At 47.0% G+C, this 12,086-nt stretch overlaps 1 protein-coding gene across 2 annotated transcripts in view; it reads left to right on the top strand.

Annotated features, from left to right (window-relative positions):
- Positions 1 to 12,086, top strand: part of FNIP2 (folliculin interacting protein 2) — a 129,489-nt gene that overhangs the window by 13,177 nt on the left and 104,226 nt on the right. The window lies entirely within an intron of this gene.

The raw sequence follows: 12,086 nt of genomic DNA, 5'->3' as shown, positions 1-12,086 counted from the left end.
TGGCAAGTGGATTCTTAACCACAAGATAATCAGGGAGCCACACCGTCCCCCTTTTAAAGTAAAGACTTTTTTAAGAGTAGTTTTAGGTTTACAGTAAAACTGAGGAAGGTCCAGAGTTTTCCCCTTTATTCGAATGGTACTTTTTTTTTTTTTTTTTAACCAAGGGCCAACCTACCTCCACACACCGTCATCACAAAGTCCTTAGTTAACTTTCAGGTTCATTCTTGGTGTTGTATGCTCTGTGAGTTTGGACAAATGTGTAATGACACGTTTCCATCGTTGTAACATCATACAGGGTATTTTCATGGTCTTAAAATCCTCTGTGCTCTGCCTTCTCCTCCCCCCTCCCACTCCCAGTTATCTCTTTTCATAGCCCAGGAGTTCCTTTTTTTCCCCTAAGTGGTTTTCCAAGTTTTGTGAAGAGCTGAACAGTTTCCTAAAATTTCAGACCTGTGCCAAGGAGAGGAGATTGCGTTTGAACACGAGTTAGATTTACAAACAGAAAAGGGATGGACAAGGGGAAAGAGAGAGGCATTTGTCTTGGAAACTAGACGAAGGAAAAGCTTCCAGTTGTCTATAATCTCACCTAACTGAAGCGCTAAGGACTGACCCTAATTTCAGTGGTGGTGGAGGTGGTGGGGATCTTAGTTTCAAAAACCCGCGCCCTCTGCCTCCTCCAGCTGACACTGTTACAGACTACCTGGTGCCTGGAGATGCAGCCCACCCACAGTTCACAGCCTGTTCAGCATCCTGTCTTCCTTCTTCCAAGCAACCTCCTTCCCACCCAGGTGGTGCTGGACTTTGTTCTTCCAGCTGATGACCGCCCGCTGCTCCGATTGCTGCAGCGAGGATGGAGTTTTACAGCCTGGACCATAAAAGTCAATATTGTGTTTAACACAGCGGTAGCCACGTGAGTTGGCCGAAGCTTGCCTTGACCGCTAGCGTGTTTGGTAGCTGTTTTAACAGCAAGGTTCGAAATGAGCACTGGATTATAAGGATTGTCATGGCCCAATCAGCAGACTGTGGTAGGTAGCATCCTGGAGGGAAGTCTTGCTGTCCGTCCTGTGTTAGACCTCCGCTCTCTCCCCATGTTTTAGAAACCTTTGTGTGAAGAGCCCTTGGGCTCCAGGACTCAGAGGTACTGTTGGGGGTGGGCACAGTTATCCTTGAGGATAAAATAATAGGATTGCTCCTCCCCATCTGAACAAATCCAAAATATTGTTAAACTGTCAGTTATCACCCCTCTGCTCAGAAGATTCACCTTTTCTTCTCATCCTAGAAATATCTGAGCTGTGGGACCTTGACCACCTCTGCCCTGAACACTGGGACAAGCAGGCTTCATAGTTGTTTGTTTTTTTTTTTTTTTTTGCTGGCTGACATTCTTAGTGAGGGTCTTTCCTCACCATCAGATTAATTCCCATGTGGCCTTTTGGGGTCAGAGGAAGAGGTCACTGACCTACATTGGTTTAGGCCCTGAGATCCACACAGCTGGTTTTCTCCATCAGCTCTTGTGCGGTTCTGAGCCTGGCGCAGTCCAGCTTCCCAGATTTAAGGCTGAGATCAGGCATCAAAGTTTGCAAGTAATTATGGGCTTATCTGTCTTGCACTGCGTTCTCTGCACGTAGTTTCCAGGGGGACCTGACTGGTACGCATGGAGGAATGTGCTTGAGGCATGTTTCAGAGAAAAAGGGAAAGGATGTGAAAGGGACAGGGAATTGTCAACAAAAAGAGTAAGTGATTCTTAAAAAGGAGTAACATATAACATTATGTGTAGGGTTTGAGCCTAAGTAACCCGGGCAAATGGTAGCATAATTAATGCAAGTGGAGAAATGACTTGAAAAAAGGAATGTGTATGTTTGTTTTTGTGCATGAACTTGAGGTGCAGCTGAATACCCCAGTCATGATGCTCAGGAGACAGTGATTGAGGGGATATTTTAGGCTAGTATTTGCCAAAGGGGCCTGGGAAATGTACATCTCTCTCTCAAGACTTTTCTTCTTTCTTTTTTTGTAATTAAAAACATTGAGGAACTTCCCTTGTAGCCCTGTAGTTAAGGCTCCATGCTTCCAGTGCAAGAGGTGTGGGTTCGATCCCTGGTCAGGGAACTAAGATCCCACATGCCTCATGGCCAAAAAATTAAGGTATAATTGGTAAATAACATTTTATTAGTTTCAGGTGTACATCGTGATTTGCTATTCATGAATATTGTGAGGCAGTCGCAATAAGTGTAGTTAACATCTGTCAGCTCATGTAGTCACAAAAATGTTTTTTTCCTATCACGAGAACATATAAGACCTATTTTCTTAGCAGCTTTCAAATATGCAGTACAGCATGAACTGTAGTCACCATGCTACGTCCTAAGACTTTTCTCTTTCTAGTCCCTCCCTCAAAATTACTCTTGTCCAAATTCTGTTTGCTCTTCCCCACCCAGTTCAAATGCTACCTTGACAGTTTTGCTGAGCCCCAAGTGGGCACACCCCTCCCCCCAGCCCCTGCACTTACTGTTTCTTTGTTTGGTCTTTGTGCCACTGACAACATTCTACCAGCTGGTTTTCTAATTAACCAGACATGACCAGATTATACCTTGCGTGCAGGAAACATCATACGTCCCTGTAGCACACAGCACAGAGCTGAGGACGCTGATTGGAGCTCAGTCAATGTTTAAGTATACTTAGTCAAGCCTGGCTTTTTTTAGCTAGTATTACTACTTAGAGGAATATAAATTTATGAGCCATTCTATGGAAGTTCCTTTCTGTGCGTAAACTTGCCTCTCTAAAGCTTTTAAGGACATCTCCCCGGGCTTCCTCTGCAGAATTTAACCAGTACGCGCGTTTATCCTGTCTGTGTCTGTGTTTACCCCTTCTCTTCTTTCTTTCCAGTTACAGGGTTATTTAATTTTTCTTCAACCTTAGAGACTTTTCTATAGACCATTTTATCTTTTTCTATACTAGTTCCAGCTTAGATTCCTGAGGTTCATCACCAAGAAATGTATGATGTATTCTCTTAACAAGATACTTTTTTTTGAGAGCTTGGGTTTGTCATCAGAATAGCTTGAACGCCATCATTCTCTAAACTGACCAGACCTTTGCTCAAACTGAAACTCATGTACTTATCTGATGTTCAGAGAACCTGAAAGAGCTTAGTGTGTGTTCCCTTTAGTTGGACATTTTCAACAGGAACATGTCTAGTGCTGTCGACACGTGGCCCTGTCCCTGCCTGTCTCTCTCTAGATCAGCCATGAAGAGGTTGAGTTCACTCTCCACCCATCACTGAAAAGACCACACTGTTTACACTTCTCCTTCCAGAGAAATGTTTGCTTATCCCTACTTCTGTTTTCTGGTCCTAATCCATATCTCTGTCCAAGATAAATATTCTATTGGCTTCACGCTGTTTTATCCTCGTTAAAAACGAATGACCAGATACCTGCAGTTCATAGGGTGAAAATGTTAATGGTGATTCAGACTCGGATGAGTAAATGAATGCTTGTTTTGCTTTCTCGTGTCATAGTTTAAAAAAAGAAGCCACCTAAGTTTACTTGTGCATGAATGACATACACTTACAACTTCAGGGGGCTCTCAGATGTCTGTTCCTCTCATTTGAATTTTGTGGATGTCAGTTTTGAGATAAGTGGGCTGACTAGGACTTGAGAGTTATGCGTTTCACCCATAAATTGTGGCTGCTTTCATATGGTGTTGAGAGTTGACAAATGTTTTTTTAAGTTTTTTTTTTTATAATTTTTAAATTTATAATTGAAGGATAATTGCTTTATAATATTGTGGTGGTTTCTGCCATCCATTAACATTAATCAGCCACAGGTATACATATGTTCCCTCCCTCTTGAAGCTTGCTCCCACCTCCCACCCATCCCACCCCTCTTGGTTGTCCCAGAGCACCAGATTTGAGCTTTCTGAGACACACAGCAAATTCCCTCTGGTTATTTATTTTAAATATGGTAATGTGGCTTTAATTTCCCAAAGAACATAGCTTAGTTTGGGAGGAAGCTCCAGTAGTCATCCTCTGCACCTTTATTCCATGAGAGTATTGCCCTCTGTCTCCTAGTAACAAGTTACCCAGCATCAGAGGAGTTGCAGTTTTGATCTTCAGGGCTTCACTTCTCCTTTTGACTTTTTGTGGTTTCCTCCTCCTAATGCTATATCCTTAATTTGCCACATTAATTAACTCAGATGAGGTGATTTCTTAGTGGGATATGAGGACAGGAGGCCCGAGGGGGAAAGATTATTTTCTGAGTACTGCTTCTCAAGGCCCTAAGGTCACTTTTATCCCCATCTGTGATTTGATCTATGCACCTGAGGCAGAGGCACCTGTGGGTCCAGATGCCTAGGGGTGGGAGCCCGTTGGGGATTGGAGTAGCTTGTGCTTCGATGATGTTGAGAAAGTCCCGCCATGAGGTCCTGTTAATGGAATCATCTCTTCTCCTTGGCAAAGACTAAGAAAGACATGTTTAGCCCAGGAAATGTACTGGTGATGGTTTCAGAATAGTAACAAGCCACGCTGGAGGGTTAGGATACTGCAGTTAGGAACCACATCGAGACATAAACCGGTTTCCCTCGTGGATTTCTTTTCTAAAAATCATGCTGAGAGAGAGGTGAGTATTGGTTAAATGTGCTGTTGACTGTTGAAGACCAGTGTTTCAGAGAAAGGATCATTGATGATGGACTTAATTGTAATAGTTCACATTTACATGGATTTTATTTTCCAAAGTGGTGCCGTAAATTTCACAAAACAGGACATGGGTCCCCTGGACTAGGAGGTAGGTGCCTGTGCAAGGTGAGCTAGGTTGGGGACACTGATCTCTGGGCTCCTGCTTTGTGCTACAGCCAGTTTTTATCCCTACAAGTTTGGCCAGGTCCCTTGTTTTTTTTTTTTTTAATTTTTATTTTATTAGTGGAGTGTAGTTAATATACAATATTGTGTTAGTTTCAGGTGTACAGCAAAGTGATTCAGTTATATATATATGTGTGTGTATCTATTCTATCCCAGATTTTTTTCCCTTACAGGTTTTTATAGAGTATTGAGTGGAGTTCTCTGTGTTATATAGTAGGTCCTTGTTGATGAACTATTTTATGTATAGTAGTGTGTATGTATTCATTCCAAACTCCTAATTTGTCCTTCCCCCACTTCCCCTCTGGCAACCATAAGATTGTTTTCTATGTCTGTGAGTCTGTTTCTGTTCTGTAAATAAGTTCATTTGTATCATTTCTTTAAATTCCAAGTGTAAGCGGTATCATATGATGTTTGTCTTGCTCTGTCTGACTTCACTGAGTTTGATCATCTCTAGGTCCACCCATGTCACCAATGGCATTATTTCATTCTTTCTATGGCTGCGCAATATTCCATTGCGGATGTGTACCATATCTTCTTTATCCAGTCCTCTGTTGACAGACATTTAGGTTGTTTCCATGTCTTGGCTGTTGTAAGTAGTGCTGCTGTGAACGCTGTGGTGCATGTATCTTTCTGAATTTTTATTTTCTCTGGATATATGCCCAGGAGTAGGATTAGAAGTGGGGATAGACGGTAGATCTGTTTGTTTTTTTTTTTAAGGAAACTACATACTGTCCTCCACAGTGGCTGCACCACTTTACATTCCCACCAGCAGTGTAGGAGGGCTCCCCTCTCTCCATACCCTGTCCAGCATTTGTTTGTAGCAGTTCCCTTGCTTTGTACTTGTTAAAAATTGTTATGAATTTGTAACTAAAATGTATTTTATGTTTTTTAGTTATCTTGGATAGGTATTCTTTTGTGTATCCTTGAACATGTGCTCTTTTCTGGTATTGAGGTGCTCCAAGCCATTAACATATGACTCTTCAGATTCAGGCCTAGATTTCTGGGTGTGGCTGGGCTGGTCCTGCTTCTCCTCACTGTCCCCCAGCCCCCACCCTTCTTACCCCAGTCAGAGTGAACCTGTCTCGGTTCCTCCAGCACTTTCGAGCGTTCTCTTTGTAAAGCTCTCCTTGGGCGGACCTGGCCTCTTGCCTCCACCTCTCAGCCGCGGGCTGTTGCTCAGTGCAGGGCAGAAGTGGCCGTGGGCTCCGCAGCCTGACTTCGGCTCTGCGGCACCGACGCTGTCGCCGCCACACATCTGTATGGTCTTGGTGCTTTCCTGAGCCTTGCTGTGCTGGGCTGCTGTTTCCTTGCTGGCCTGGTGGGACCAGCACGACCACTTCATGGCGCAGCCATGAGGCTCAGATGGGGCTGCCCTTGCAGGGTGAGAGCCATGCCTGGTCCCTGGTAAGTGCTCTGACCACCACCCCAGGGGACAGCACAGCCCCGCCACATCATGCCCATCACCGTGCTCAGCACCGCATCCCATTGGGGTGTGGTTTCCTGTGCCAGATTCTGCCGTGACCCCGCAGAGTCAAGGGGACATGCTGCACCCGTGGATGGTTCGTGCCCTTTATTGGGCGGTGGGGGGTGGGGAGGACAGTGCCCAGCGCATTTGTACATTCATAGGCCCTCAGGAAATCAATAAATAAGCAAGAGCCCTGTCTGTTTAATGCCTTTGACCTCAGCTTTCTTTCCCTTTTGTGAAGATCGTCTTAGCATTTATTGGTAGCTTTGGATGAGGAGAGAAATGATAGAAAAGACCAGCTCCTGGTTGGGCATGGGATTCTTTGGGAGCTCCTGGGGTTGGGACTTTGCTGTTTTGGGCCCCTGCTCTCTGAGGAAGAGGCGGTGCACACGGATAGGCCTCCGGGAGAGGGGCTGTGTCCTCGAAGCCAAGGTTACAGTGGGGTCTGAGAGAAGCATCAGGGCTGGGTGTCCCTCATGGGGTCACAGCCGCCCCATCCAACTTGCAGGGTTTCTCGCTTTCAGCTTCTGTCAGTTGTCAGGTGCTCATATAGCCCAGAAGCCACTTGACTTTAGTCAGCAATGGAAGCAATGCAAAAGGAAAGCTTATGCAAAAAGGAGAAGAGTTTCTGGATGGAAGTAACGGGAGAGAAGCGTTTTCAGCTCCAGGAGTGGTGATAGTTCACCGTGGCAGCCCCACTGGTGTTCTCGGTGCACAGAGGGCCTTTCTTAGGAGGAGGCTGGGGCTCGCTGGGCTGCCATGATTCCTTTGTTCAAGGCGGTTGGAGGTCTGGCCCATGATTAATTGCTGTAAGGTATGTTGGATCTTCAAGGCTCAGTGGTGAACAGCAAAGACTGACTCCAGACAGGGCTTCCAGTGCAGTCACTTGGAGGACAGGTTCCAGCCTTCCTCCCCCTGCTCTGCCCTGGTGGAGCGGCGGAAATAATCAGCTTTAGTGGTGGGCCATGCACTCCACTGTCCTGGGGAGGCATCTGGTGCGTGTGCACCACTTACAGTTTGTTCATACGGGGGCCTGGTTCCTTCCAAAGAAAGCAAGGTGGGATGTGTAGCAATCACGAGAGTGTGTGTGTGTGTGTGTGTGTGAGTGTGTGAGAGAGAGAGAGAGAGAGAGAAAGAAACAGCAGGCTCTTACCACTCAGAAGTCATTTTCACATAGTTAAGATGTTAAAGATGCTCTTCTGTTATGAAAAACAGCTAGTTCATGTGTTTATCAGAATAATGGGTATATCCTAGGGTGACCTGGGTTTTGTAGGATGCCCAGGTGCCCTGACCACCCTGTATGATGATGCTTCTGCGTGTGTTCCGAACTCTAAAAGTTAACTCAGGAGCAAGCTTCACATCTGCTCCTCATCTTCCGTATTTCAGGTACGGTGAACGGTAAGAGCACAGAAGTGAATGAGGTACATCCTGCCCTCGAGCTGTTCAGTCCATGGAGGTTTATTCCGCAGGTTCTGTTGTAACAGGTGTAACAGGAATTCACAGTGTGCCAGAGAGCAGAGGCTGGGGCCTCACAGAAGCACCCAGTAAACAACTCTTACATGACCCAAGGTCTCTAACATTGGTAGGTTCCTTCATTTTTCAAGTGGTTTTTTTTCTTTTTAGCACTTTTTTAGGTTTTTTATCTTTCCATTTGGAGAGTTAGATACTGAATATATATATTTACATTTTGATGCTTAAGCTCGTAATTTTTAAATTTTTGTTGTCCTTCCATCTTATCTGCGGATGATTGTCTAAAAGTAAAAGCCGAGTTCTCATGATCTGAATGCGTTCACTATGGATAGTTCCCTGCAGACCTGACTTGGGGCTGGATGGGGTAGGGGTGAGCATTAGGTGGGCCACGATAGTGGCCTGGGACTTGGTGTTTTCTGGAGGACTTTGTGGTTTCTCCCCAGCCCCTCAGGCTGCGTTGCTTCCAGTCCCCTCACTAACCTTGTTTTACTTTTTAGGATCCCCAGATATTCCAGGCTTCAGATGTTTCTTTCGCATTGAGAACCTGTAAGGAGTTCTTATGTTTGTGTGTTTGCGATACGAGGAATTTTGCTAGTTGTAGCCCGTGTTGATTCAGATGCAGAAAATGCTTTTGGAAGGTCACTGCCTCCCATGGGTTCACGGGGCACCAGGCCTCCTAGCCCCACTTGGCACATGACCTCGGTAGTGATCTTCACGCTCTGTGTGCCACACGCCCCCACCCCACACTGTGTGGAGTGAGGGCTGCAAATGTCTGTCACCTCCCTTCTCTCTGGATGCCTTACGCAGAAGCGCTGCATGTAATGAAAGCTGTGTGTGGGTGGATGAGGGGTTCTGATGGGGCCTGAGCAGGTGACAGAAGACACTGAGACCCAGACAGCAAGGCCTTCCAGTCTTTTCCTTCCAGTAGAGGAGGCACAGGTGATTGTGGGCCAGGCTCTGGTTAACAAGCATTCGCCCCACACCCGGCTAGTCCCGGGGACACACGGAGGACTGAGACACGAGCTGCCTCTGGAGCTTGTGGGGAGCAGAGGGGGTGGCCATGGAAACCACATTGGGTACCAGGACAGTTGCTCCTCATCGCTCTTGGATTCCGTGTGTGCAGGCTCGCCTGCTCACCAAAACTTGTTCATAGCCTTCAGGTCAGGGCTCAGGATGTTTTTCTGGTCGTCCCCGGACACAGGCAGGTTGACAGAATCCTGCAGCCTCCCAGTGTGCGCGCTCCCAGCTGAGGGCAAATGAAGCTGTGCTTGCCTTTCCTGCCTGCTCTCGTACTGCACACACATGAAGTGTGCAGTCGAGAGAGTCCAGGTGGGGTTTTTTCCTTTGCAGTTTTGTGCTTTTCATTGGTGATGTTGCTGTTCGAAATGGCCCATGTGCATTGTGCCTGAGCGCTGTCTCAAGTCCTCAGGCAGGATGGCTGTGATGTACCTGATGGAGAAACTCGGTGTTAGGTGAGCTGCGTGCAGGCGCGAGCTCTGGTGCTGTCGGCTGTGGGTTCAGTGTTAATGAAGCAACAGTATACATTAAATAGCAGAAACACACGTAAAGTAAGGTTCGGTACTAAGCAGTTGATGAAAATCTTGTGGCCAGAGGTATGCAGGCACATAACCGTGTATTTCTCCTAAAAGCAGCCGTTCATCATTAACTGAGAAGGCAATGGCATCCCACTCCAGTACTTTTGCCTGGAAAATCCCAAATGAATGGAGGAGCCTGGTAGGCTGCAGTCCACGGGGTTGCTGAGGGTCGAACACAACTAAGCGACTTCACTTTCACTTTTCACTTTCATGCACTGGAGAAGGAAATGGCAACCCACTCCAGTGTTCTTGCCTGGAGAACCCCAGGGACGGGAGAGCCTGGTGGGCTGCCGTCTATGGGGTCGCACAGAGTCAGACACGACTGAAGTGACTTAGCAATCATTAACTGATTCTGTCTTCGTGGAGCCTGTATAGAGCTCAGGCACCATGAATGACCGATCTCCCACACTGAGGTGGAAAATGGGCCTCAGATTCTAGAATGAGTTGGACTGATGAGGTGGGGTCAGAGCCATGGCTTTGCAGGGCTTGAAGGATAAAAGAGTAAAGCCTAGATTGGGCTTGTACAGGGAGACCCTGTAAGATTCCATCGTCCAAGGGCAGGCCTGGGGGATGGGGTGGCTGTAAGGACAGGGCTACAGGCACAGGCTCCTGGGAAACTGCAGGGCAGACGCAAGGCTGCCAGAGGAGGCAGAGCCCCAGCTGAGCAGGGGTGATGAGAACAGTGCCCAGGTGTGTGGCTGTGTGCTCATTCCCTGAGACTCCGTGTGCTCTGAGATGAGATGGGGAAACTGGAAAGTCTGGGTGTAGACGGGGGTGTGCAGAGACTGCTGCAAGTGTCTGATGAGTGACCGGTTCTCCCCAAATAGACAGGTGTGGTGTTCTGGTTTACAAGCCCCGCCCCCTTTGCACCTGCACAGGATGGGGAGCCAAAATCAGCCAGGTTTATGGGTTAGATTCAGGGAGGGGAGAGGAGGAGGGTGGTGAGTGAATGTGGACCGGGTCACAGGGTGCCCCATCTTCTGCAGAGCAGGCTGAGCTCACACTACCAGTTTCCTTCACGCTCGCCCAGTACCCATGGCCCTGCAGTTCCCAGTTCCCTCATCCTGTGACCGTCTGGGTGGAAGCTGGGGGCGGGCACACTGTGGTTCGTACAGAAGTACCAGCTGCTCTCAGTTCTCTTGCAAGGGGTGGGGATGAGTGGCTTCCTCTGATGGTCTGAGAGGTTCTCGCATGAGCCTGGCCTTCCAAATGCCCCGTGTCTCAGACTAGGTTTCCTGCCTTTTCTCAGGGTTGGAACTGGAGGAGTGGCTGGTCAGACACATGCATACCACCTGTCACGGGGCCAGCCTGAACAGAGACGTGCTGAGTGTAAAATCCACCGTGGAGTTCAAGGACAGGGTGGATTATTGAATTCAGTTCATCTGTTCTTTTGTGCTTTTTTGAAATGTGAGTCTTAGAAAATTTTAAATTACATGTGTGAAAAGTGAAAGTGAAGTCACTCAGTTGTGTCTGACTCTTTGCGACCCCATGAACTGTAGCCTACCAGGCTCCTCCGTCCATGGGATTTTCCATGCAAGAATACTGGAGTGGGTTGTCATTTCCTCCTCCAGGGCATCTTCCTGACACAGGGAGCGAACCTGGGTCTCCCGCATTGCAGGCAGATGCTTTACCATCTGAGCCACCAGGGAAGCCCAGCTTCCCGTAAATTTCTACAGGACAGTGTTTCATTGTTCCCTTTGAATTTCTCAGACGTAATTTGAAACCACTGTTCAGTGGTACTACTTCTAAAGACCAGATTCGTGGCTCCACTTGTGTTTGTTTACTCAGACGATCAAGCGTCTGCCTGCAATGCGGGACCCTGGTTTGATCCCTGGGACAGGAAGATCCTCTGGAGAAGGAAATGGCAACCCACTCCAGTACTCTTGCCTAGAAAATTCCATGGATGGAGGAGCCTGGTGGGCTACTGTCTGTGGAATCGGACACGACTGAGCAACTTCACTTCACTTTGTGTTTGTTAATTCCATGGAAGTTGTACACTCTTCCGTGGAAGAGTGTAGCTGTTGGAAACAAAAGAAGTACAGTCGTGAATACAAAAAAATCTCTCTGGTAGGGAAAACTTCTCCCTAAGAAATGTGCTCTTCCTTTGTGGAAATCCTCGCGTGATTCTGTGTCAGTCAAGATTCACAGCAGTTGTACTAGATGCGCCGTAACTGACGTAATCCTTAAGAACTGACGTAAAGATTAGTGTTGTCTCGTGTTTTAGACTACTTAAGTTTAGTCAGATTTTTAAATGTGTAATTATTCTTTAAAGGCTTTATTTTTTACTTTTGAAAATTATTTACCCACTTATTTATCATTTGTCTGCTTTGGGTCTTAGCTGTAGCTTGCAGAATCCTTGTTGCAGCACATGGGTGTCTCTGTTGTTGGGGCTCGCAGCCTCAGGTGCTCCTCGGCATGTGGGATTTTAGTTCCCCGACCAGGGATGCAACCTGTGTCTCCTGCACTGGAAGGCAGATTCTTAACCACCGGACCACCGGGGAAGTCCCATAAATGTGTGATTTATTTTTCACAGGAACACCTGACTCTGTGCTGCTTTGAGTCATAATGAGGTTTTCTTGTCCCTGAGAAAGTGACTGTTTTCAGAACCTGGATGAACAGCGGTATGTGAGGTAGCTTCAGTGAATCCGACAGAAAAGAGGTTATTCCCGACTTCAGAAGCACTTACCAGCTGCCTTCTCCTTGCTGGGTGTGA

This window comes from Bubalus kerabau, chromosome 16, assembly GCF_029407905.1.
Source record: "Bubalus kerabau isolate K-KA32 ecotype Philippines breed swamp buffalo chromosome 16, PCC_UOA_SB_1v2, whole genome shotgun sequence".
NCBI lineage: Eukaryota > Metazoa > Chordata > Mammalia > Artiodactyla > Bovidae > Bubalus > Bubalus kerabau.
The sequence above is the reverse complement of the archived record's forward strand: the minus strand, read 5'-3'. Positions and strand labels throughout refer to the sequence as shown.